This window comes from Rhinolophus ferrumequinum, chromosome 20, assembly GCF_004115265.2.
Source record: "Rhinolophus ferrumequinum isolate MPI-CBG mRhiFer1 chromosome 20, mRhiFer1_v1.p, whole genome shotgun sequence".
In the NCBI taxonomy this organism is placed as follows: domain Eukaryota; kingdom Metazoa; phylum Chordata; class Mammalia; order Chiroptera; family Rhinolophidae; genus Rhinolophus; species Rhinolophus ferrumequinum.
The window spans coordinates 2,505,139-2,531,960 of NC_046303.1; the positions used below are offsets into that span (position 1 = coordinate 2,505,139).

Here is a 26,822-nt window from a genome sequence, read left to right on the forward strand (position 1 = left end):
CACATGCCTTCAAATTTACAACACACGCTTGTGAAATTGGCTTTTCTTCATAATGGGCAAAAAAAAATTAATCTGCAATTAAATAAAAATGACATAGAGTTGCCTGTCACGCTGGGCACCCTGTCATCCATTTCTGTCTATTGTTTCAGAAAGTGAATATTGAACTTCACAGTAGAGAAAACAAAGGCAATACGAGTTTTGGGCTTAATGAACTGTAAAGAGTTACTGAGACACAGTACCTCCCCCAGTAACAGCAGGACCGGTCAACAGACACAGGACAGACTGCTGCACACCCCGCTTGGCAATGTTTACAAAGCCCATCCGGCACCCACAGGGGTACCACCAACACCCCAGCTCAGACCCACAGGCTCCCTGCCCGCTCTGGCGGCTGTACTCACACCAATAAGGAAACGGGGCCCTACTGACCCATCGGTCAGGATGGCTCTCCTACAGCTTTACAGTCAGACATGACATAAACTTGAAATCTTAAAGAATCCATGAAGTTGGGTAAAAATAAATGTCTTAACTTACTTCTAAAATATTTTAGAAAGAAAGGACCTCTTGATTTCTGTTTAGTATCTTTGATATCTTCCACAAATTCCTGAGTTAACATAAAGTTTTCCTTCTGTTTAGCTTTCTCATGCTAAATATTTAGAGTAATAACAGTGACTATTTAGACATTCAACAAATCCCAACTTTCATGGCCAGGAGATGCAGCCTGTGCAGCCAGACAGCTCTGGAATGAAGTCTAGGCCTTTTCAAAGGGGGACAGGACACCCTTAATAAAAAAAAAAAAAAAAAAGAAAAAAAGAAATTCACTGTTGTACTGATATCAGAGACCACTGTTTTCACATGGGAAGAAGGCACTTACGAAGTTGAATTGAGAAATACATGAACAAAATAGAATTGAAGAAAAGGCAAATTTTAAAAAAGTGATTGTAAACCTCCAGCTGCTGTTGGCAGAACGTGCGGGCAGCTTCAGAGAGGACCGACGTTAGAGCTGGAATGTCGCAGCTCAGGTCACTTCCATCAGATGGATCTCACGACAGGGCCTGCCACGGCAGTGACGCCACGCCTACCTTCTGGGTGGAGGGGACAGAACGGAGCACACAGGACACGGGCAGCAGCAGCAGACCTCGTGTCTATTTAAACAAGAGGCGGGATAAGCGGCTGGCATGAAAAGGGGGACTGGACAGAAGCAAGTAATTCGCTCACTATGCACGTGGAACACTCTCAAGTTCCACTAGTAACCGTGGAAATATTAACGTTAGCAACACACAGCAATAATGTGTGACCCATCAGACCGCTACAAATCACAAGGCCTGGGAGGCCCACGGAGAGCAGGGGCGCCTGGGGGGCAGCAGGACTCTCCGCGTCCCAGGCTGAGCTCCGTGGGCAGGCTGTGGGCGGCCACGTGGCAGCAACTCCCAAACCTCAGTTCCAGGCGCTGGAATGCTACTTCTCCTGGCTTCCTGTCACACGCACACACTCGTGTACACACACACACACACACACACACACACACACACACACTGCCACAGTGTAACATGGAAAACTGGAAGCCGCCCAGACGTCCACAGATGCCCCTCTCCCTCGATGCAGATCACAGCAGTGGCCCCTGCCAAATTCACGTGGCAGAACCCAGAAGTCCTCTGTCCTTCCTCTCTCACACCTGCCTCCCAGCAATGCACCAGCCCAGTTACTTAGTGCTAGAGAAGTATCTGAAATCCCCCCACTGCCTTCCTTCTGGGCTGCCAACACCGGCCACCGCTGTCCTCTGGTCTGCTCACAAGCCTGCAGGGGGCCCTCAGATGCACCCCAATGCCCGCCAAAGGACACCTGGCCTGACTCAGGGGGCCCTGCCTCCCTTCCAGGCTCCTAAGGAGCTGCTGACCCATGGTCTGCCCACCCTCGGCCTCCTCAGGTCCTCAGACATTCCCCTCCCTGGTGGCCTTTGCATGTTCTGTGCTCTCTGTGTGGGACACTTCCAACTTTGTCTACTTCCCCTCCCCCAACCCGTCCAGCTGTTGCTGCAGCGCCTGGACACCAGTCCTGCAAACATATCCAGGTGTGCTGTGGCTGCATCCCCCACCCCCAACTCGGTCTGTGTGCGTCTGTTTCCCCACCAAGAAGTGGGGACCACATCTGCCCCAGGCACTGCCCTGTCCCCAGCTCCCAGCACAGGGTGAGCAGCTCACATCTTCGGGGATCATATGAGACACGCCCAGGGCAGCCCGGTAACTGCTGTGCAGGCATGCTCCAGGCTGCTAGGCCGCAAGCAAGCTTGGGTCCCCCCGGAAAGAGCCTGTCGGCCTGGTCTCAGCCCACTCAGCCCCGGAGTAGCTCGTCTCCGCGCGCCTCAATTCCCTCAACTGTAAAATGAGAATAAAACAGCCCTGACCTCATGCAAGGATTAAATGATGCAGTTCTCACAGTGCTTCTCACAGAGCTGGCAGGCGGGAGCACATGACAGCCCTCAGAGATTAAGACACAAGAAGAAAGGAACTAAGGAGAGGGAGGAGGAGATAGTGGTGAACAAGGGAAAACTGACAGATGTGTGTGTGTATCCACCAACCCCACCCAGAGAAGGATCCAGAAGCCTGCCCAACACTGGCTTGCCGGGAAGGCCGCCAGGATGGAGCAGAGAGAGCCAGAGGGGCCAGTGTACTCTCCACACACTCCGGGTTTGCAATTTACAATAAGGAGCATGAGTTACTTATGCGATTTAGAATTTGTCTTTCTAGTAAGAAGCGCTGTTGTCAAGTTTCTGACCACTGGTCCTGCGAGCCTCTCCTCCCTTCCCAGCCCTCCCCCAAAACCTCGCACTGAGTCCCTTGTGACTCTCAAGCACTGGATCCTCCCTTTGACCAAGAGCTGGCTCTCCCGCCCTTTCTAGGAATTCCAGAGAAATCACTGCTCTCCGCCTAAGACAATGAGCCATTAAGGGCTTCAGCAAGTCACATGGACACAACTGAGGACGGGGCTCTGCCTCCAGCCGCGTCCAGACACGCGGGAAGGCCTCTGCCCCTCTCTTGTGTGGGTGCTCACGACCCTGAAAATAGCCCGTGATCAAAATGGGCCAAGTCGCGGAGCACACTCCAAAATCCAATATCCTCCAACCTTCAGAGCTTTATATTTTAAAGATAATCACACCCTTTCTTTCTTGGTATCCTTCAGTCCACTCCACAACTCACCACGGTGGGTCCTAGGTTAAAGTATGACAAGCACACAGTATACCAAAGTTCCCAAAGAGGCGAGTGAAAGGAGAGACCATATTCAGCTGAAACAGTTTGCAAACCAGGGCAACACAGCCTCTGGTGGAAACCCAGCATGCACGCCACCGAGACAAAAGGGAGGCTGTCTTTTATAGAAAAAGTTCCCACTCAATTTTCCAATTGGTTCAATTTTATGCAAATGAAGTTTTCAAAATCATACACTTCTGATTGTTCGGTAAGTATTATGCATTCTGATTGGCCATTCTAGAACAGTTCTGATTGGTCAATACACAGCAGTTCTGACTGGTCGGTATAGACACGAATGAGACACAGTTATGCAGAATGAGGCAGGTCTCAGCCCGTTGGTTGAAAGAAGAAACTCCCTTATAATGGTGGACTCACACAGCAGGAAGCTGAGAATTCAGTCTGCGGGTCTTCCGGTGTACAGTGTACAGAGCCGTGAGAAGCCCCGGCAGCAAACGTCCACTGGGCTCTTATTATTTTTAAAATGTGGGCTCTCGGTTGATCTTGGGGAGTCCATCTCAGCAGATAAATTCCTTCTTGGGGTTTCTATCAGATGAATCTTTCTTCTCAGGTCCACAATACGTAAGGAAAAAAATGGCACCTCAGCTCAGAAAATCAAGATTTTAATAAGGACAGGGGACATGTGCAGTTTACCCAAAGCAAAAGTGGCTGGGAAACAGTGAGTAGTGGTTTTTAGCTGTACAATTTCAATAGCTGGTAGGTCTGAAAACTGAGCCAGCAGACAGGCATGTCCAAAACTACTACTTAACAACTAAACCTACTTCTATTACCTTCATGAAATCTACCTCTATGACTTTTAATGCCTTTCCATTGTCTCCGTGTATTCAGTCGTCTCCTCCCCCGGCCCAGCCCCGTCAGCAGCTTTCTCAGTCCCCACTGACCGTGCGGTCCGGGCCCCAGATGTCTGGAGACCAGTGCCTACCAGCCCGGGTCCTGAGCCTCCATTTCCAGAAGCAACACCTGAATCTTGAAGGTACAGCAGGTCCTCAAATACCGTCTTTTCGTTGAACACTTTCGTTATAACATTGAGGAGGCGAAGGAAAAGATGATTCTTCTCCGGGGACTCATCCTCCCTAGATCTGCCTGGACTTTCTCTGGGGACTCCGGTGTCCCCTCACACCCCAAAGGTGTGCACGTGAGGGACTCAGCCTGTCTACATGGTCGCAGTCTGAGGCATGTGGGTGTGAGTGGCCCTGACATGGAAGGTGTCCTGTCCAGGGTGGGGCCCCACCTTGTACCCTGAGCTGCTGGGAGAGGCTCAGGCTGCCTGACCCTGAACTGGAATAACCGGGTTGGAAAAGAATGATCTTACTTGCTTTTATTCATCTTTCTTAAATGTATGTGTAGCGACATTTATTTCACATTAGAAGTGCTTTGGGTCTTTCTGTAGAAGTTCGGTGATTTTTTTTTTTGGCCAGAAGTACGCCATAGGAACCTAACCCCTGTTTATATCAACTAGCCTCTGGTAGTATTGGTTTTGTTATACGTCATTTAGGTTAAATTAAGTTTCCAAGAACCTACTGGTGACTGAACATGAGAGCTTAGTGTACAGGATAGGAAGGCACGGGTCTACCTGAAAGTTGTTATGGATGGCATGTGTGTGTCCCCCCAAATTCAAATGTTGAAGCCCAAACTCCTAATGTGGTGGTATTAGGAGGTGGGACCTTTGGGGGATCACAGAGGAGGTCATGAGGGTGGGGTCCCCATAACGGGATTAGTGAGAGAACAGAGAGCTGGCTCTCTCTCTCTCCACTGTGTGAGGACACAGGGACAAGGCGGCCATCTGCAAACCAGGACCAGCACTCTCCCCAGACAACAGGTCTGCCGGCACCTAGACCTGGGCCTCCCGGCCTCCACGACCACGACAGGTGAAGCCCCTGGTCTGTGGTGCTCTGGTACAGCCGTGCAGACCACCCCACAAAACTGTTCACAAAGGGAAGAAGCATGCCTTTGATGTTTCCTAACCTCACACTATAAATAGCCCCCCCCACCTTTGGTCACCCACTCCTCCGAGAACAGGCTCTCCTCCGGCCACACAGTTGCTCGCTCGGGACACACAGGCTTCAGGGACTCTGAGAAAGCAGACTGTTCTGGTTTGGCACACAGAGGCGCTACGTTCTTCTGGATCCCATGTCCACCAGTTCCACCTCTGAGTCACAGCGTGGCAGCTGCCATGAGTGGTGCCCTCAGCTGACCCTCAGCTGTCACCAAGTGCAGGTACGGCTTAGCCCCCACTGCGTCCTTTGGGGCCCAAGGAACAGCTCTTACGTGGTCTTATCAAGGGGCCTCTCTCAGATTTCCCCTGTCAGTGAACCCACCATGATGGAACCCGACTGCCCTGGTCCTGGTGTTCACGGACGTGACCCGCCGCAGGGCGAAGACCCGACAAACCAGGACCAGCTCAGAGCAGATGCTCCCACCACATGCCACAGCTTTCTACTCGTCCCCTCCACCGTTTCCTTCCCTTGCTGTACCAAGGGCCCATGTGAGCCTCTTGATGACACTGTCCACCCTGCCTGGGACCTGGGAGGCCAGCTGAGCGAGCACAGGAACCCGTGATGCTCTGGGATCTGCAGTTCCTTCTCGGTCAAGGCGGGCCGTGGGCACGCACCGGTGTCTTACAGGAGGATTCGGCGGGACAGCTGCTTTGGGGGGAAAGGTTCTGCTTTCTGAAAACACAGACACAGCAGCAACACTACAAACGCTCCCAGGCTTGCCAGCCTCTCGGCACTCAGCACGTGCTCCCATCCGACTCACGGGGTCGATGTGCAAAGACGATGCAAAGTCCCGGAGTGACGCCTTGGCTGTTTTCCTTCAAGATAAAGGAAGTAAAAAGCCATGGTGTCACAAATCATTGGAAAAGCCCGGGTGGGAAGCTGGAAATACTAGATGATGCAGGTTACTCTGTTTTCACTTGGCTCTGGTAATTGTGCAGAAAAGATAAAGATTAGCATTACTGCCTCCTCCGATCCCCAAACGACTCTCAATTTAGAATTACCCCAAAGAAAAGGAACATGCTCTCTGTGCCAGTCGGCAAGGCTTCTGCTGTGGAAGATGGGACGCCATCCCAAGGTCCCCACAACCCAGGGCTCAGGGCAGGCAGCTGAGCGGCCTGGGTTCCGTCCTTAACGCTCACCTTCTTACACGTTTACCCTAGTCCTGACATTCATTGTTTCTTCATTAATTCACTCCACAAACATTTACTGAGGGTGCACTCTGGTCTCGATCATAGTGCTGTCACTTGCAGAGCCCTCTAGAATACGGTCTCTAACTGCTTTTTAGGGCAGAAGTGTGGCCAAATCTTGGTTGAGACCCTGTCATGAGAATATGGGAGGAGAAACCGGCTGTGGCTTGTATGATCATCACTCCTGTGATCAAGTCTGCAAGACCCGTACGCACGTGTTGGGACACATGCTGATGAACTTTTTTTTGGTGTCTAGCAGGGGACCCTCAGCTGCTGGTAATCCCCAGGGGGAATGGCCCTAAACACCTGCTAACTTCTTTAGGTGTCCTAGCTCTTCACACAACATTGACCAAGGTCCTCTCATGTCTGGAAAAGTTTGCGCCTTGGACCAGAGGCAAAGCCCAGGGGAAAAGGACAGCCGAAGCCCACCTGAGCTCATGCTCCTGAAACAGGTACCGTTCCTCACTCAGGTGGAGCCTCAGTGAGGGCTGTGCGGCTTCCTCTGCAAACCTACCTCGGACTTCGGCTCCATCTAATCCACACTTAGCATCCATTACTTAATTCTCCTCCTCTGGCCATGGAGCTATTAAAACAGTCCCAACAGACTAACTTCAAACGGTCTCCTATAAAGATTGTTCATCTAAATCTACAGAGATTTAGATTTTTAAAATTCTATTGTCTCCCATGCTTGTGATGTCAAGTGCTCAGAAAAGGTCAGAGCCATCACACCACACAGGAGGGTGGCCCCAGGGGAGGAAGGCTGTGTTGAGACCTGAGAAGGAATCTCAGGAATCTTCCATTTTGACCAAAACAACCTGCTTTAGCTACTGAAATAACTTCCCTGTGCAAATACAGATCACGTACTCCTCACGGCCATTACCCTCCCCCTCACCTCCCAAGTAAACTGTTTCTCAACACCTCCGCACGTCCCCGGGAAATGCTCTGTGGCTTGCCATGCTTTCCCTGTGAGGTATAATAAAAAAGAAATATTTGGTCTTTGTCCCAGTTTCTGGCACACAGCTCCTGAAAGTCTTGGAATCTCACGAGTGAGGACTGTCTTTTGTACACTAATGAGATGACAGGTGGCTGGGGGCCCAAGATAACGTTGGGATGGGGGCCGGTCCCCAGAAAAGCCAAGTCATGAAGAGGGGGTTGGAACTCTCAGCCCCAGCCCACGAGCTCCAGAGAGGGGAGGGGGCTGGCCATTGAGGTAATCAATCACGCCTACGTAGTGATCCTTCCATAAAACCCCTGAAGGATAGGGTTCCGGGAGCTTGCGGGTTGGCGAACACTCGGGTGCTGGTACGGTGGGACGCTTGGAGAGGGCGGGGAAGCTCCAGGAACCCCCGACCCCCACCCTAGGCATCCCTTCCATTTGGCTGTTCCCCAGTTGTATCCTTTATGATAAACTGATAAACGTTAAGTGCCTTCCTGAATTCTGGGAACCATTCCAGCAATTCAGGAGAAGGGGGCTGCAGGAACCCCCAGTTTACAGCCATTTGGTTAGCAGTACGGTGGCCTTGGACTTTGGCTGGCGTCTGAAGTGGGGCAGGCTTCTGGCGGTCTGGAGCCTTTTACCTGTGGCATCCGACACTAACTCCAGGTGGGTAGTGTCAGAATTAAATTGACTTATAGGACACCCAGTCGGTGTCCAGAGAGTTGGAGAATTGGTGTCGGGAGGAAAACCCTACACATCTGGTGTCAGAAGTGTTGCGAGCAAAAACAGCTTAACCTGACAGAGAAAAGCAGGTCACCTTCCACCTGTAGTCTGTCTTTCCACAGGGTTAGCTCTGGACAGCTGCACCCACGCCACGTGCCAAGGGTCCTGTGGCCCCCGACACCCCTCCAAGGCTCTGTGTGCCGCGGGAAGGCAGTGGCAGTGCCTGGGTCTTTGCAGGGACAGCACCCCACAGATGCCAGCACGAACTGTGGCAGCCATACAGTGTGGCTCCCTCTGCCCTCCCACGTGTGACTCTGCTGTCCCTTCTCAGCTCACCTTTTACGTGTCATATACAAACCGCCAGCTGTGTTGTCTTCCTGGTCTCTGGGGATTAACTGTCCTGTGCCCCCAAATGCTCTGGATGGTACTTGGAGTGGTGCTTGCCTCAGTTTCCTTTACAGACCCTTTAGTCCCCCCACCACTAATGTGACCTGAGGACACAAACTCAACCCTGGTGGCCGACACACTGTAACTGTCCTGTGCATCACAGCCGCAGGCAGGCTGGGCAGAGCTTCCCGTCCACCCCCTCACTCCACCCCCTAGACTCACAGCTGACCAAAGGCAATCACTTCAACTAATTAAGATCAAGGTGCCACATCACTTCCAGTGTTATCATCTCCATGCCACCCCATACTTTAACCCGAAAAGCACATGAGGCCTCAGCTCCCCGCCCTTATCTGGTGCTTAATAACTGCAGACCAGGTGTCCCTCCTGGGACACAGCTGACGCAACAGAGACAAAAAGTCAGCCAACAGCACTGAGGGGGCCCTGGCAGGACACCTCCGTCTTCACAAGTGAGGGGGTGCTGCAGGGGAGACCCCGTACCCCAGGGCCCGCCCCACCCCACATCAGCGCCTCTGGCTGTGGACCCTCCCACTTGGAACCCCAGCTTGGATCGACCGCATGCGCTGGTGAGGACACCCTCCACCCATGAGGTCAAAATCACTGTCGAGGCACGTTTGTTATTTGGCCTTTCCCTCTTCTCATTAGCATTTTGGAACTGAGAAATAGTTATGTTTTCCTTAAAAGATGTTACTTATGTTTATATGTAATGAGCTTGTTATTTTTATGGAGGAATAGATGTTTTTTAAATTTCTGTTTTTATTTCTAAAATGGCACATACCAATACATATGGCCACATCAACACAAGCTCTTCAGGGTCTCCAGCCACTTTTAAGAGTGTCCAGGGGTTCTGGAAGCAAAACGTGTGAGAACTACAGCCTCTACAGCCTGACCCCGCCTTGGCGGTGTCCCCCGGGGCACTGGGCCGTGCCAGCAGCCAGGACTTGGCCGTGGAGCCTGGGACAATCTGAGCCACCACCGGGACACTGAAGTGGCCGCCCATGCAGCTGTTCAGAGAAAGTGTGGAGACTTCCTCGTTCAGAAAAGATTTTCTTAGTAACAATATGGAGTTTCAGACCTTTTTAGCCGAGACCTGGGCCCAGTACATAAATGTCCCTGGCCAGAAACCCCGGGGACAGCATTCCATCTCGGAGGGCAGCTCTGAGCAGGGCATCCCGGGAGGTTGTGACCTTGAAGAGTGGCTCAAGTATGCTGCCCAAAGGCTTATCCTGCATGGTTCTGGCAAGACGCACGTCTCTGAGTCATTTAGAACATTCTTCCCTGCCTCCGGAATAAGCGACCAAAAGGGGAGAGTCAGAGGGAAAATGTCACATGTCCAGTATTTCCAGTTTTCTAGCAGAGCTCTGGTGCTGGCCTCCCTGGGGCTCCTGACACAGACACCAGCGTGTCACCATCTGCCCTCTCCCTCTCCCATGTGAAACTGGGGGCCCAAGCTCAGCAGCACACGTCAGCACACGGTGAAATCTCCCCACTGAGAAAACACAGATGTTCTCAATTAATGCTGGCCCCGGCTGTTTGCTTCCTTCTGCTTTAACTGTGTGACGTGGGAGCCCACAGCCCATGTGGAACACTCTGTGGGGGACAGAGAGGGACTGTCTCCCCGACCTCCTCAGAGCTGCCCACTCTCGCCTGCTGCAGGATCACCACTCCCAGGACTGAGCACACGCTTACCAGGGGAAAGAGGATCTATTTCTGACCTCAGAACGTGAGATTTACTCTTCTAAATGGGGCAAGTACCTTTATAATACCCGTTGCTGCTATCCATAAAGACTCAGCACCCTGCAAGGCTAGAGGAGAAAACTCGTGTGCTGAACATACAGTTCTCACCTTCGGGAAGCCAAATCGACCCTGAGAGGTTATTAAAAAGTCAAATGAACTGAAACGGCATGTATGTGCCCCGGAACCTGGTTCAGGAAGGAGTAACAGAGACTAAGCGAGACTGTGACGGAGACATCGAGCAAGTCACGTGGCCTCCTTCACGCCGTAACCACCCCCATGATCTCAAACATTCTGAGAAATAAAGATGGGGTACAATTGTGAGAGTCGTGGTGCCACCTCAGGTCCTTCCCTCCAAAAGCCTCGAAACCCAAGGTCTTTGCTGCAATACTCAAAACTACAAGGTGGCCACCATGTCTGATCAACTGATATTACATTACAACACAGGACAAAATATTATCACCTATGTTTCCAAACTTCACAGCTTCTAGACCATTCTGAAGCGACAAGTCCCAGGACTAGCAACAACATGGAATCTTTCCTGAAAAACTCCCCCAGGAAAAAGGAATTAAAGATTTACTCGGTGCGAGGCACTGTGAAATGAATTTACTTACATTTTCCTTCAATATTTACAAACCCTGACAGTAAAGAATCAACACCCTCAGAGAGAGTCCCTTCTTAGTCCACGTCCCTCTTCATTCGAGGGAGTGGGATTTTGGTGGAAACACATCCCCTCTCCCTTCTTCCTTCTATGGCGGCACCCAGGGTCCAAAGAACATGTGGCTTGGGGTCCGAAGACATGAGAGAGTAGTCCTAACTCTTCTGCTAATGCTCCCTTCACCCTGGACAAGGAATTTGACTGTGAGAAGCTCCCATTTCCTCATCTATAGAAGGAAGACGCTCTCTCTCCCTCCCTTGTGGGGCTGTGCTGAGGATCAAATGCAGCCGTGGCAGCTCAGTGCAAGGGGGGAAGGAAAGCACCGCCCAGTTTCATTCTTGTTCTCCTCCTGCTCCGACAGCAGCACGGCATCTCACGCACGCGGGTTCTGGAGTCATGTGGAACAATGCAGACACCTCTCCATCATCCCACCATGACAAGAGCAGGACTGTGAAATCAAGAGGCGCCTAACAACCAATTCCGGTTTTGGTGTTTTGTAAAAGGTTCTTCTAACTACAATTTACTCTATAAATGTTCCCATCTAAGGAATCTTCCTTAAAGCATAGGAAGACAGGATGATACAGAAATAAAGGGCAAAACAGCTCTAAGATACACACACACACACACACACACACACACCAGCAAAATGGAAGAAGTACTTCTTTATCAGTAACTAGATGTAAATGATTAAACCCTCCAAACGAAAGGCAGAGATTGGCAGAATGGAGGAAAAAAAACAAAAAAATAAATACATAATCCAATGATATGCTGTCTACAAGAGACTCATTTTAGATCAAAAGATACAATCAGATTAAAGTGGAAAGATGGAAAAGATATTTCATGTTAACAGTAACAAAGAGAGTTAACTACACCAACATCAGCCAAAATATACTTCAAGTGTAAACTGTTACAAAGACAAAGAAGGGCATTATGTACTGAGACGGGTCAATTCACCAAAATTATGTAACAATTATAAACAAATATACACCAAAAATCAGAGCCCCAAAAGGTATGAGGCAAACACTGGCAGAACTTGAGGAAGAAATGGGCAGTTCTAGAATAAGGTTGAAGACTTTACTACTCCACTTTCAGTAATGGATCGAGCACCAGCCTGAAGATCAACAAGGAAACAGAACTTGAACAACACTATAACTACTTGCATATCACAGACATGCAAAAACACTCCACCCAATCACAGAAGGATACACATTTTTTCAAGTGAGCATGGAAGGTCCTCAGCAATAAACCATACGTTAGGCCACAAAAGAAATCTTAAAAGATTAAAAAAAAAAAAAATGAAGTCATAAAAAGTATCTTTTCCAACCACAATAAAATGAAACTAGAAATCCACAGCAGAAGTAAAACTGGAAAATTTAAAAATATGTGGAAATTAACACACTCTTTTAAAATCAATGGGTCGAAGAAGAAATCACAAGAGAAATTTTAAAATGTCTCGAGACAAACGAAAACAGGAACACAACATGTCAAAATTTATGGGATGCTGCAAAAGTGACAATAAGGAATTTTACAGTTACAAATGCTTCCTTTAAAAAAGAGAAAGATCTCAAATAACTTAAATTTACACCTCACAGAACCACAAAAGAAAAAAAAAATTAAACCAAAATCGAACAGAAGAAAGAAAAGAGTAAAGATTAGAGTAATAATAAATAAAATATAATAAAAAATAAATAAAAGAAAAGCAATTAGGAAAAAAAATCAACAAAACCGAAAGTTGGTTCTTGGAAAAGACCAACAAAATTGACAAACCTTTAACTAGACTGCCTAACAAAAAGGAGAGGACTCAAATTACTAAAATTAAAAATGAAACTGGGAAAACTACTACTGATTTTACAGAAACAAAAAGGATTATAAGATAATACTATGGGCAGCTGTATATCAACAAATTGGACCTAGATGGAATGGATGAATTCTAGAAACACACCATCTACCCAAACAAAATCATGAAAAACAGAAAATCTGAATAGATCTATAACTAGTAAGGAAATTAAAGTAATAATCAAAAGCCTCCTAATGAAGAAAAGCCATGGACTAAATGGCTTCAGTGAGGAATTCTATTAAATATTTGAAGAAATATTCAAATCCACCCTTCCCAAACTCTCCCAAAAGACTGAAGGATGGAACACTTCCTAACTCATTCTATGAAGCAAGCATTATCCTGATACCAAAGCCAAAGATACTAAAAGAAAACTATAGACCAATATCCATGATGAATACTGATGCAAAAATCCTCAACAAAAGACTTACAAACCAAATTCAGCAGCATATTTAAAGAACTATACAGCTGACCTCGCGGGATTTACTCATGGAATGCAAGGATAGTTCAGCATATGCAAAGCAATTAGAGTAATAGAATGAAGGGGGGAAAATACATGATCATCTCATTTGATGGAGAAAAAGCACTTGAAAAATTCAACACCCTATCATGGTAACAGCACTGAGTAAACTAGGAATAGGTGGTGTGTTGGTCTGTTCAGGACGCTCTAACAAAACACCACAAACCAGATCGCTTATAAACAACAGAAATGTATTGCTCGCAGTTCTGGACGCTGGACGACCAAGATCAGGGAACCAGCCTGGTCAGGTGATGACTCTCTTCCACGTCACGGACTTCTCCTTGTACCCTCACATGGCAGAAGGAGCTAGCGAGCTCTGTGAGTCCCTTCTATAAAGGCACGCAGCCCAGTCATGAGGGCTGACCCCTCATAACCCAATCATCTCCCAAAGGCCCCATCTACGAGGATTTCCACGCAGGAATTGGGGTGAGGGGAGGGCACAAAGCTTTCTAAGCATTGTCTTATCATCAACAAAAGAGAAAGCAGCAAATGAAACCCCTGGGGACCCAAGTAAATGCCAAAGCAGGACACTGTGCAAATATTTACAGAGGGAATAAAGTACGGCCACTAAGAATGCCACTTGTAACAACGCAGGGCCATTCGCTGAAAAATTCTTGGCAAAATTCCTAGATTAAGTAATAGCATTAGCAATAGCTCTTACAGGATAAAGTGTCCTTTTCAGGGACTTTCTAGAGAAAAAGAAACTGAAAATAAAATGGAGGAAATGTATTAAGACTTCAGTGCACGGAGTGTGAGCATCACCCAGGTGGGCAGAAATGTATCCTCAGGCTCCACCCCAGACTCACTGAATTAGAATCTCCATTTTAACACAATCTTTAGAAGATACAGGCACATATTAAAGTTTACGAGGTACTGTTTTCAGACACTGTTAATATTTAACTCATGTCAGTACTGAAATTTGTCAGCACCCTCCAGGAAAATAAGTGAAAGATACATTCATATCATTTCTTAGTTGTTAAGTTGACCCACGCGATCCCTCAGTTTACCACCCCTTACTCCACAGATATCACTATTCCAAATGTAAGTGGTTTGGCACAGACAGGAGATAGACTGGCTCCCAAACACCTGTTGAATGAACGACAGAACAGGTCCCTGTCAAAGCCATACAGAGCCTTCCACGAAACTCTTGTCCCAAGTGAGTGCTCAACAACTTCTGGGAGCTGCATGGCCATCCATAGGTGGCACAAGCAAATGACCAAGTGAGCTGCCAACACTATTCTGACCACTCTCAGAAGCTGGCTCCCAGATACAGCCAAGGAGAAAATTATGTACAGGTGACGTAAAGGAACCATCGATACATTTAGGATTTTCTTCCCTTCCTAGTATCAGATTTGAGCCAGGAGCATCTTGAGCTCAGCTGTGACCTTTCCTGATACCTACAGGCAAATCCCCACAGGCCAGGAGAGGTCCTGGGGAAGACAGGTCTGGACCCCCACCCAAGGGACAGAGAAAAAAGGGAAGGGAGAAGCAAGTGGGCTCAGTACAGACCTCTGGTCTCTAATCTAAGGCGCTGCTCAGCGTTTTCCTGTCCCTTTAATTTAACCTCTCCCAGCTGTGGGAGGACAAAGCCACTCCACACACGAGGGAAGGGGACATTTTTCCTGATAAATCCAAATGAACTTCATGGAAAGGGTTCAGGTACCTGTAGGGCTTGAGATGGGTTAGAACTTTGGGGGTCATTTCGTACCAGTGAATTCTATGAACTACGAGTACATCAGGCACATCACCCCAATTTTGGATTTGCCGCGTGGCCATGCCAAATGCTGGGCGTGCTTCTCGGTGTGCTGCCCTGGGTGGTGCTGGGTGACCCTGGGACCGGGCCAACCTCTTTTTAAGTCTGATGAAAAGAAAGAAACAAGAAGGCCCACACAATGGCCTCTTTTCACACATTTTCCCAGACCTACAGGGTCCCAAGACTCAGACCACCCTAATGCCACCTCGTCCTGCCCTTGACCTGGTTAGGCAATAATTGTGACAGGTGGGAGCTGCTAAATTTCTGACCTGAGCACCAGAAGCCCAAGTGGTCACAAGGCCCAGAACATAGCCCCTGAGCTGGGGTGACTTCTGAACAAAGCATAACTTCTTAAGCTTTGTGCCCATAAAAGTCACCTGGCTGCTTCACAGAGATGTGGGATTCCAGGTCCCAACCCCGGAAAGTCAGTTTCAGAAGTGAGAGCAGGGCCTGGGCATAGGCGCTGAGAAGGAGGGGCTTCAGAGGTCACACCTTGACACTGCCTGGTCTTACCTGTAAATTCCTCCACTTGGGCATTATCCGAGTGTAACCTGCCCCGTCTGAAAGGAATGTACACGTGTTCCTGTCCATGCAAGTTTCCTAAGACATTCTTACTAAATCACAGACCACACCCCAAGAGGCTGCCCGGCTCCTGTGGGACCACGACGGTTGAGCGTCGATGAATGTTGAAATGTTGCCAAACTCCAAAATTCAAAAGAGTCAGTGTTCTCTGTAAGTTCAGAAACCCAGCTCTGGGTGGTAATTAAGTGACGGCTCAAAGACCAACGAGGGATGGAGATCCTTAGATGATGCTTAAAAAACTCACATTTTTATTCCACCATTCTGAAATTCCTCTAACTTCCTGGAAACCAACAGTGCGAGTCCCCTGAATTCTACCTGCTCTTTCCCAGTCAGTGTGCATCACCCCCTATCCCGCATGGTGGTGCCTGTCGTCTCTGCTTCCCTGGCACAGGAACAAGGGCAGCAAGAGGTGCCCCCCCCAGTGCCCCCTGTGCACGAACACCACAGCCCACAATGGAACTGTGCTGCAGTGTAGGGTTGCCTGACCCCAAATCGGAACTGCATGTTCTTCTGAGGGTCTTTCCCACCTTTATGTGTGCGAGTGCTGGGGAGGGGAAAATACCATAAGCCCCGCTCCCGTGCCACCCCCCAGCCCCACCCAACATACAGAGTACGTGAGTCCTGGGCTAAAATGACACCCCTGCGAGCCCCACGGAAAGCAAAGGGGCAGAGAGCTGCAAGAGACCAAAGGCAGCGCCCAGCCCTAGGGCCACTTCTGAGCTGACTCCCTGCGGCCTAGCACTTTTGGGCATCACCCTGTCAAATCCCCGTGGTGGTCACCACTTTCATACCAACAGAGAACAGTGGGCAGGCACCCACTCCTCCAGCACCCAGCGAGGAGTGAGGCCATTGGTTGGGCAGAGCAGACAGCAGCCTCTCTGGACGAGAGCTACCTGTGCGCAGGTGTCTTCAAGACCTTGATCAACACCCTGAGGGACCATCCATCCACCGATGTCGGTCCTGCCATCCACCGACAAATGGTAGTTGATCGAAGGGACAGTCAACGTGTGAAACAGGTGATGTGTTTCTCTGAAGAGCCAAAGCCAGAAAGTGCCACCTGTGTCTGGGGCAGTGAGCTCAGCTCCATCAGGAGTGTGAGGTCTCCCGACATCCTCTCACTGCACCTTAATCATCTGATGGGGTCCCTCCATGGCACTGAATGATCTTTGGAGAAAGAGGAAATGTGACAAGGTGTGTTCATCCCAGGCGTTTCTACCAGACTATATACGTCATCAAGGTGTAAAAGAAGTCCAGGTAGGCCTTGGTATTCATTCTGGGCAGAGAAAAAGGTCCATTTCCCCCAAGTCCCTGTCTGTTCATTTCCCCGGCTGCACCCCCACCCACTGCCCGCCACTTGTCTAAGAGATAGAGGCGGGTTTATCTGGGTTCAGTTATTACTTGTTACATATTAAACAATTAAGATTAGAAATGGTTACATAACTCCTTCTCACAGCTGACACCCAAGACGCTACGGAATCCTGGGCTCCGACGGGCGGCCAGGACCGCGCTGGCGAGCGGCGTGTCGGAGACGATGCGGCCGGCCGTGCGCATCCGCTGGACCACATCTGCCGCGCGGAGAGCGGCGCGCGCTGACCGCTGGGGCTGGCCGGTCCAGGCCGGCGTGTAGAAGGACGACAGAGCCACACTGCGGCCGGGACGGGCAGCGCACCCGCAGCGGCGCCGGGCACCGGCTGCGCCGGACTTGCCGCACGGTGTCGCTGCGCGACCGCGGATCGGGCACCGGCAGCGCACGCGCACTGCGCACTGCGCAGTCTGGGAAAATCGCGCCGCGGGATCACACGGCTCCGCGCAGACCGGTGAGCTTGGCGCACGACGTAGGATCTCGGGGTTCTCAGCGCCCCCAGACACAGCCTCATGTGCTCCAACGCCGAGAAGCGGCAAAACCATCGCGGCAAGGGTGGGATACCGCCCCGCCTACCAGATCCGCCCAGTGGGACCCAGCCCCGTCACTCCAGACGTGACGCCACAGCGGAGCGCCAGCCCCGCTGCCCTCGGACCGTACCCCTCAGCTTCAGGGGACGGCACTTCTGAGGACGGTGTGGAGGAGAGCAGGGCCAGGTCCACGTGCACTCCAGGAATCGCAGGAACAGAGCCCGACGGCGTGAAGCGGTTATGCCCCAAAGCCCCCGAGGGGCCCTCCGTTGCACGATTCCCGATCCCTGGTTCTCAGGGCAATGCAGAGAGCTGCCTGTTCGCTGCAGGGCCCCGAGACCTCCCCCCGCGGGCCACCTCCACTCTGATGGCAGAGGACACACGCGCTGGCCACTCTCCAAACCCCAAATCCGTCTGACCCGCCCGTGAGACGATACAGAGCACAGCACGGCGCTGGGGGAAGTCTCAGGCTCATCGCCCGTCACACGTGACAGGCCAGTACAGGACCCCCCAGCTCCCCAGACAAGGACAGTGAAGACACAGCAGATATTCACCCTAAGACAAAGCGGCTCCAGGTGATCAGACCCATGTTCTTTTCATATTTAAAGTCGGTCAAATAAAAGCAGATTTGAGACAGGTTCTGAGAGCAGCCATCTGTGGAGTGTGCACCCCAAAATGGAGGGCAACAAGCCTTTCGCAGTCGGGGCAGATCGCCATGGGCCTGGGCTGCTCCCGGAGGTAGAGATGCAGCAGAGGAAACCAAGGCACAGAACCAACCCTGAGAATCTAGGAGACATCAAGGTGCAGACAGAGGAACTTGCCCAAGGTCCTGAGCAAGTTACCTGCATTCCCCAGCTTTCCCCTGGGACTCCTGCAGCCTCCAGAGTGCGAAGAGCAGGTCCCCAGGGCTGAAGGGCCTCTCGGTCACACGCCCCTAGACAGATCCCAGGGCTCCCAGCTCAAAGCAGCTGGTCCGGATGTGGGAGAGCAAGAGGGAAGAGGAGAGGGAACAATGACAGGCGAGGAATCCAGAACAACCAGCCCGGTGCCGCGCGCCTGCCCTCCCCCAACCCCTGCTTCCCCGGCTCACACACCCGAATAACACACGCACATAAGTTCATGCCGCTGCGGACTCTGAGTTCTGGGTAACCAGACAGAAACACACAGAAAACTTTTAAAATACATAAATAATGCAAAACCCGGAGAGAACAAACTTCAGGAAAAAGTAAAACAAAAACATACGCAAAAACTAGTACCTCCAAAAAGAACTTAAGGGGGGAAAAGGCAGTGTCTCTAAAAACCAAGGATATTATGCCATTAAAGTAAGAATAAGAGTTTTAGGTGATGATGTTGTGTCATTGTAGGTTCACTGACTACGACATGTGTCCCATCTGGTGGGGGAGGCAGTGGGGGTTGGGGGGCAGGGGTTATACAGGAAATCTTCGTATTTTCCACTCAATTTTTTTGCAGTGGATCTACAACTGCTCTAAAAAATAAAGTCTATTAAAAAAATCAAAAAAGAAATAAAGAGATCCTTAGAAATTAAAAATGAAAATAGAAATTTAAAATCCACTAGAAAAGTCAGAGTCAAGTTGAGATGCTCCACAAGCCAGAAAAAGGCAATAGTCACAGAACAGGGGATAAAAGATAGAGAACCAGTCCAGGCTGCTAACCACCAAACAAAAGCCATTTTCACAAGAGAAAAGAGGAAAACGGAAGACAAGAAATTAAAGAATTAATTCAAAAACATGTCCCAGCCCCAAAGGATCTGAGTTTCCGGTTTGAGGGGCTCAGTAGGACAGATCAAACCCCCAACAAGGCTCATTTTCAAGGAATTTCCAAACAGAGACACAAAGAATACGCTACAAGCTTCCAGACCTGAAAAAGGGCAACAACAACAACAAACCCTGAAAATTTTTCACATAAAGAATCAAGAACCCTATCAGCCTTATTCAGAGGCGCAATCTGCCTAAAGACAATGGCAGCCCTTGCCTTTTTGAGCGAAAGCAAATGTCCAATGTAGAAATCTATTCTCGGACAGACTATTAGTTCTGAGTGGAGAATAAGGACATTTTCAGACATGCAAGGTCTCAAAAAATCTGCACGCACCTCCTTTTTGGAAGTTATTATGGAATGTTCGCCATCAAATTTTGGAAGGAAACCAGGCAAAAGGAGTCACAAGATCCAAGAGAAAGGCAAAGGGCACCCTCCCCGGGATGATGGAGAAGGAAGATTCCAGGAGAGCAGGAGCCCCAAAGGCACAGGAGAGGTTGTTTCCAAAAGATAAAACTGGCTGAAAACCCAGGGTGTGTGAAAGGACATTTGCACAACTGTGTCAGTATGGAGTGGGGGTGGGGGTGAGGAGTGATAAGTTCATAAAGGACTAAGCAGATGCGAAAACAACTCCAGGAGAAAACAAAATGTGCTGCGAGACAGAAGAAGTCATCGCTGTGCACACAGGGCTTGCCAGGAGCAGCATTTTGCGGCTGTCACGGCAGCATCAGCAGTACTGCTGGTCCAGCCATGTCACCAGGAGCGGGGACCAGGAGAGGGCAGTGGACGAGGGGGATGGGACAGAGGCCCAACTCCTCCCCTCCCAGGCAGGGACTTCAGAACACATGGGGCGCTGGGGGCTGGCAGGGCGGGATGGGATTGCAACGCATTTCACAGACATCTGCTTAAAAATGGACGTAAAGACAGGAAAACAGCAACGGATAATCCTGGTGACTTCTGGGGAATTCAGCCTTTATGCACATATATTACTCTGATTAAAAACATTAAACCAAACTTAAAAACAGTCTGTCCTGAGAGTTGAGGGATTAGAACGCCAGGTGACCCTTCAACCGGACAGAACTTGTGTGGTGAGGCCAGGCCAGCAGGAGACAGGCCCCGCCTGGGGGGGGGGGGCAGCCACTCCAGAGGCTGCCAGAGTCTACTGAGTCCTCACAGGCTCCAGGGAGAAGAGAGGGACCAGGCCCAGCCTGCGGTGAAGGGGTGACCCAGCTAGGGAAGGCCTTCCTGCCTTATCCTCCTCCAGGGGCTTAGGTGTCAGAGTCTCATTTCCTGGAGGGGGTTCCATGCAATCCACACAGCTCTTCAGAGAAGGGAAGGGCATTCTAGAAAAAGCTACCTGCAGGCTCTCAGGCCACCACCCGCAGCCTGTGCCGGCCATACTGGCCACTTAGAGGGCTCTGGACAGCACCCAGCCCCACCTTCCGCCTGCTGGGAGCAACACTTCCGAGGAGGCGCCCAGATTTAGAGCAAGCCATCGTCCTTGGCCAAAGGAGACTTCCTACATGCATGAGCCCACTGCACAAACTTCTGAGCTTAAAAGTTACTCGGTTCATAGTAGCTGTTGGTCACTGTGGGTTTCCTGGAGCAGGGAATCCTAAAATTATTACTACTATTAGATACGTGGTATTATAAAATGTTTATATTAAAGGGAGTTCTCAACTCATAAAAGGTTGGAAGAAACCACTGCCCAGACACTCTGAGGGATGAAAGTTAAAAAAACAAGTAAGTAAACCAGAGGCCCAGCTCATCAGAGAAGTGAGTCCTTGCAGGGTCTCTCCTCCAAGAGCGTCTCACGTGGGACCCAGGCAGCTTGCGGCGAGTGGCGCTGGGTCCTGCCTGTGGACTCCCGCGTGAGCGGATGAGAGAGCAGGTACAGAGGGGGCCACAGGCACCGCTCGTGGTTGTCTCTTCCAGAGGCCCTCCCTCATGGAGCTCCTGGTGTGACACGCCTGACAGCTTACAGATGGGGCCAGACAGACCGCGGCCCCTCCATGCAGTCCCATTGCACAGTGAAGCAAGGAGCCCAGCCGCCAACCCTGCTGCCAGCGTGGTGACAATGACGATGTGATGATGAGGGCGAATGCGCATCAAGCTCTTTCTGAGGCCACGTTTCCAGGCGCGACCGTAGCTGCGGGTGCTCAGGCCGGTTGACCTGGCTCAAAACCCCAGCCAGGAGTAAGAGGGACGCAGGGCTGTCCCCCGGCACAGCCTTGGGATGGCGGACAGCGCGGCTCCCAGGGGCAGTCAACCCACCAGGACCAGCAGTCCACACTTATCTCAAGGCCAGGTGAGCAGGCTTCTCTGCAGACCCTAGACACCAATCCACCTCAGGGTTCCGAAGACAGGTGTCCCCCAGCTCTGTACCCCTGGACAGCAGAGGTCGCTGCATAGCCAGCTCCGTAGCCCATCTGAGCTTGGGCATCTCAGCCGTCTCTGCATTTTTGCTCCTCATTGTAAGGGACCAGCCAGGTGAGGTGGACATTGCACCATTGGACCTGTGAGGAGCTCAAACAACCTGCTTGCTATACGTAGGCAATCAAACGACTCTTACTCTCAGGGACTGATTCTTAAAGCAGGTAACTGTCAATTCCATAAGGTTTTACGTGTAGACAGCTAACCTGCACAAAGCACCAGGACACAAAAATAAAAAAAGCAGGGTCCTCCTTTCAGCAGACCTGGCAGATGCCTAGAAAGCACAATAATCGAGCACACAAGTTGCTCAAAGCCATGGCTGAATGTGTCAGAAGCAGTGTCTCCGAGCTCTCGCCAGGAGCCTTGCACTGTGAAGGGGTTCACCCAAATCCAAGGGCATCCACATTCACCACAGCACTTCAAGGTGAAAATCCCTGGGACTCCCACAGTGCCGGTGAGCTGGTGAGCTAGTTCACTGGTTTGGACTCACCGAGCTAGTAAATGGAAGAACCAGGAGTCCAACTGAGATGGCAGGCCATGTGCAACGGTCAGTACTGCCACTGCCCTGAGCATCGAGAGGGAGCAAAATGGCGGGAGGGGAATTCCTCCCAGATCCCATCCCCACAGTGGATGCTGAAACACACAGTCCACTCTGGCTGCTCCAGCCCAAAGAAGAGGCTCAACTTAAGGATCTGAACATTCTAGGAGCGTCTGCTCCAAATCCACAGGTAAATTCAATGATTGAAAACAGGAATGAGATTCTCCTTTTCCCAGTGGTATCCAGTCATGACACCATCTTCACCCCATGGGTCCTCAGGGAAGTTATTCCCACCTGGACACCCCCGCCTGCACAAGTGGGCAGGAGAGCAGTTAGGGGAGCAAAGCATCTCTCATTCCCAAGCTGACCCCTTCCACCACACAGGCCAGGAGTCCGTGGGTCCCCAAAGCAGGAAGTCAGAACCATTCAATTCCACCTCCGAGATGATTTTTGATAATTCTAGGGCATGGCTTTCTTTTTTGGCATCTCAAAGGAAAGTCACACCATTTTTCCTTTCATTGTTAAAGAAGGGCCATCAGGCTTTCTAGGAGCTGGTGGTGGTCAGCTTCACCTGCTTGCATCTCCTCCTGGTTCACTGGCCCCATGACCACCAGGAGCACAGACAAAAAAGCCCATTGCTCCAAGATCAGTTCAGAAGCTCCCTGACGCCATAGGTGTCCCGCCAGAGGGAGAAGATGAGGGACAGAGACAGCTCCCAAGACGTGTGCAGCTAAAATACTAACCCAAATTAAATGCCAGCTAGTGCTGGAAGGATAAGATCAGTTACAAACCCATTAGCACAGACCTGGTAGAAAGTTTCCAGGTCCCGAAAGCACCTGTTTGCCAAGCCTTGCCTACCAAGTAGCTCGGCTGTCTTAATTTCTTCTGTAACCTCCCATACTTCTACAGTTAAGAAAAAAATAAAATAAGACAGTTTAAAAAAAAATCTCTACCAGCAGAAAAAGTGTTATTTAAATTTTAAACATAAGACTGATTGCTTAATTGAAAGGCAAAACAAGTATTTTCTCCTCACGAGCCCTAAACAAACCCCACTTTGGTTTAAGAAGACTGAGACAGACATGACATGGGGTTTATGCCACAAACTGCAAATGGAAAGGCGTCTTTACCACAAAACAGAACAGAAGTCCCCTGCAGCCAGCTCTCTGAGTTCTGATAGGCAGACGTGCTCGCCCTTCCACACACTTAATTACACCGTACACAGGTGTTGAGTACACAGGTGTTTCTTCCTTGCAGGTAAGAGGTGGACAGGACTCGGAGGAAACAGGTTCTGTACATTATGCCACCTTTGAAGCACTGGGTCTACCAACCCAGAATTTCTACAGTCCTAGATGTGTAGATGTTTCTGTTCAAGCAGGAGTTTGGTTGCTATACACAGTAAAGTCTTGACCAGCTGTGTCATCAAAATCAAAGGTTCTGGGCTAGCACTTAGTTCTGACTTTGTTATTCTCTCTCAGTGGAGGCTGACTGGCCAGAGAGACGGTCACTGCCACTGGGCCAGTACTGCCCTGTGTTCCGATGGCACACCACCATACACAGCCCCCAACAAGTAGCTGGCATGAGCCTGCCAGTTCCAGGGTCTTGGTCCACAAATAAAAGGCATTTTTCCCTGCCATCGCTGCCCCCAAAATGGTACAGAACTTGGGCAGTATGCAATCGATGACTTTAGGGGTACACAGCTTTTATTAAAACACCATTTTTTTATTACAACAAACGTTTAACTACCATATCAAACTTACAACTCAGTGGATACCAAAATTTTCTCCCAAAAAAATATGTATTTTCATATAATCAATGAGCAGACAAAAGAAAATGTTGATAATGGCCTCAGCGACAATGAGAGAGCTCTGAAAAGCTGGGAGTCCAGGGAGTGGTAATGGGCCCTGCTAGTTCTCGGGTGTGTGACTGGCAGGGGACGTCCTCTGGGCTATTTCTCTTTCAGAGGCAGATGTACGCGTGCAGAAGCATAAAACACACAGGACTGAAAAAAAGAAATCCAAAACTTGGGCTCTGGTGATAGCTCTATCATGTGCTGGCCATGTGACCCTGGGCATGCCAATTTAACCTCTTGAGCCTCAGTTTCCCCACCTGTAAAATGGGGATCCAAGGGCTGTAGAGGGCTAAAAGCAACAAGGCTTCCAACGTGTCTCGTAAACTATGAAATGCTACAAAGTATCAGTCGCTACACTTCTCAGTTACACAAGCGCTGGCTGGCGCTGGCTGGGTGTGTAACCCGGTCTGTCCTCAGATTCCCTCCCTGTAATCTGGAGATTGGCCTGTGTGGCCCTTCTCTTTCAAGTATTCCCAATAAAACTCAAATGTTACGTGCAGTAATCCTAGAGTTCTGATGTTAACCGAAAAAGCCAGCCTCCACATCATTCCTGGAAACAAATTTGCTTCCAGGGCTTTTATTGAACAAAATCTTCCGCTAAAAGACACTTCACTATCCCCACAAGTTGGAATTAATTTCTTCTGCTATACATATCTAGATTCCACCTACTTTTCCTTCTAGAAAGAAAGGGGGGGGGGCTCCAAGTCAACTGCTGTGAGAAACCACCAGCCTCATGCTGTAAACCCCAGCCAGCGCCTGTTGCTCGCTAACATGTGTTCTGAGTAAAACCGAGCGAAATGTTAAGTAGAGCACCATTTCTGAAGCTGGGGGCTCCAAACGGCTGATTCAGCATTTTCAGAAACAAAGTGTTCTGGGCCTGGCCCTGTAAACAGCAGCACCCAGAAAGTTGTGCAATTACGCATATTCACTCAGGAGCGCTACTTGTTTTGGTCTTTTCTTTGCATCTCTTGAATGAAACTGGGTACATTTGCGAGAAGTCCTTCTTTCTAGTGCATCGCGGATCCAGCAGTGTCTCAGTCACCTGTGGCTTCCCTACAGGGCCCAAGGTTTTCGTCAAAGCAAACGACAAAAAGTTGGCATTTCTTCCAACCCCAGGAGAAGAGGGACACAATAAAAAGTAGAGAATACCCTAATTTCCATAGCGCACATGCTGCAGGGCCTCGCCAGGCAGGCTTTTGGAGAGGCAATCAGCGAAGGCAGACAGTTGCATCAGAAATTTCCTTCTGCAAACGGTACGGCTCTTATCACATTTCCACGGCTGGCCGGCGGCTAATCCGCGAGCCCTCAAGTTGGGGTTAGGCCCCAGCGGCGGGTAACGGGGTCACTAACGGAACCGAATAAAAACCCTCCCGAGACTGGGCCGCGCCGGGCTGGGGAGTGCCCGGCTCGGCGTGGGCTCAGGGGGGCTGCAGGGGACCCTCCGGGCGGCCCGGGAGCGCAGCCTCGGCCCTGACCGTGGACGGGCGCAGCCCCCACCTAGCCTGGCCCCGGCCCGTGAGCTGCCGGCGTCGGACGGGATGGTCCAAGGAGGCGCTGCCCGGCTCCGCAGCTCCCGGGGAACCCGCGCAGAGCCCGGCCGGCTCCGCCGCGCCCGCAGCCCCCAGCCCGGAGGCGACGCCCTTCCGCCCGCCGCGCCCCCGCGGCGCCCGGCGTCCCCGGCCCGGCGGCCAGCGCGCAGACAATGACCGCACGGGGACCGCCCGCCCGCCGGGCCCCGCCGCGCGGACCACAAAGTAACTTGCGGCCGCGATCCCCACCCAACTCCGTACCTGCGCGGCACCGCTCCGGGGGACCTCGGCGCAGCTGGGGCAGGAGCGGGCCCAGGGGGCGGGCGGGGCGCGCGGGGCGTCCCGGCCCAGCCTAGGGGCTGCGCGCAAACTTTGGCTCCGCGCGGGTCTCCGCGGCCTCCGAGCGCTGAGCCCGCTGCCGGCGCGCCGCTCGGCCCTTCCAGCCTCCTCCTGGCCTCCCCACCCCCTCGAGGGGCTTTAAACGCGCGGGCCCCGCCCGCCTCCGCCGCCTCCGCCTCCTCCCCCGGCCGCTTTTCCTGCTCCTCCTCCCGCCGCCGCAGCCGGGACCGCTCGGCGGCCGCCAGCGCGGGCGGAGCCGCGGCCTAGGCGCAGGGCGTGGTGCGGGCGCGCGGGCTAGGGGGCCGGACCCTCGGGGCCCGCAGCCGGGCGTGGGCGCCCGGGTCCCTGGTCCTGCCTCCCGGGAGCCCCAGACGTGGGACCCCGACAGCCCAGGCTCGAGCGCCGGCGGAAGACACATCGGACCTATCCCGAAAGGCAATTTGCAAGCGAATTCTTTGAAACTCAAAGTCTTAACTGTATGGTCCAAATCCTGCATCACCAACACAGTGCAAGGAGGACCGAGGAGGCGCCAATGCTGGGGACTCTGTCTGGACCGGCGGTCCAGCCCGGGGGGCGGGGGGGGGGTGGGGTGGGGGGGGAAGGGATCTTGGGTTTGCGGTGCCCGCTCACAGCCACCCAGGTCTGGGGCCTCTTCTATCTGATCTCAGTTTCCCCATCTGCGTGTGAGCACTGGAGTGAATGCGGGTGGCGGAAGGAGGCCCTACATAGGTTCTCAGCGCCCCCAAGCCTCAGTGTCCTTATCTTTGAAATGGGCTAATAAACCCCCCTGAGGGTGATATCCTAGGGGTTGAATGAAGTCATACCTGTGACAGTGACTGGCACGGAGGACACTGCGAATGAATGAAAACCATTATCAT

At 51.2% G+C, this 26,822-nt stretch overlaps 1 protein-coding gene across 1 annotated transcript in view; it reads right to left on the reverse strand.

Moving 5' to 3' along the window:
• GRB10 (growth factor receptor bound protein 10) overlaps positions 1–26,066 on the reverse strand; it is a 127,352-nt gene extending 101,286 nt beyond the window's left edge. Inside the window, exon 1 of the mRNA XM_033088378.1 lies at positions 25,867–26,066. The gene's annotated coding sequence lies outside the window, so the exon portion shown is untranslated. The remainder of the gene's footprint in view (positions 1–25,866) is intronic.
• Positions 26,067–26,822: the final 756 nt, after the last annotated feature.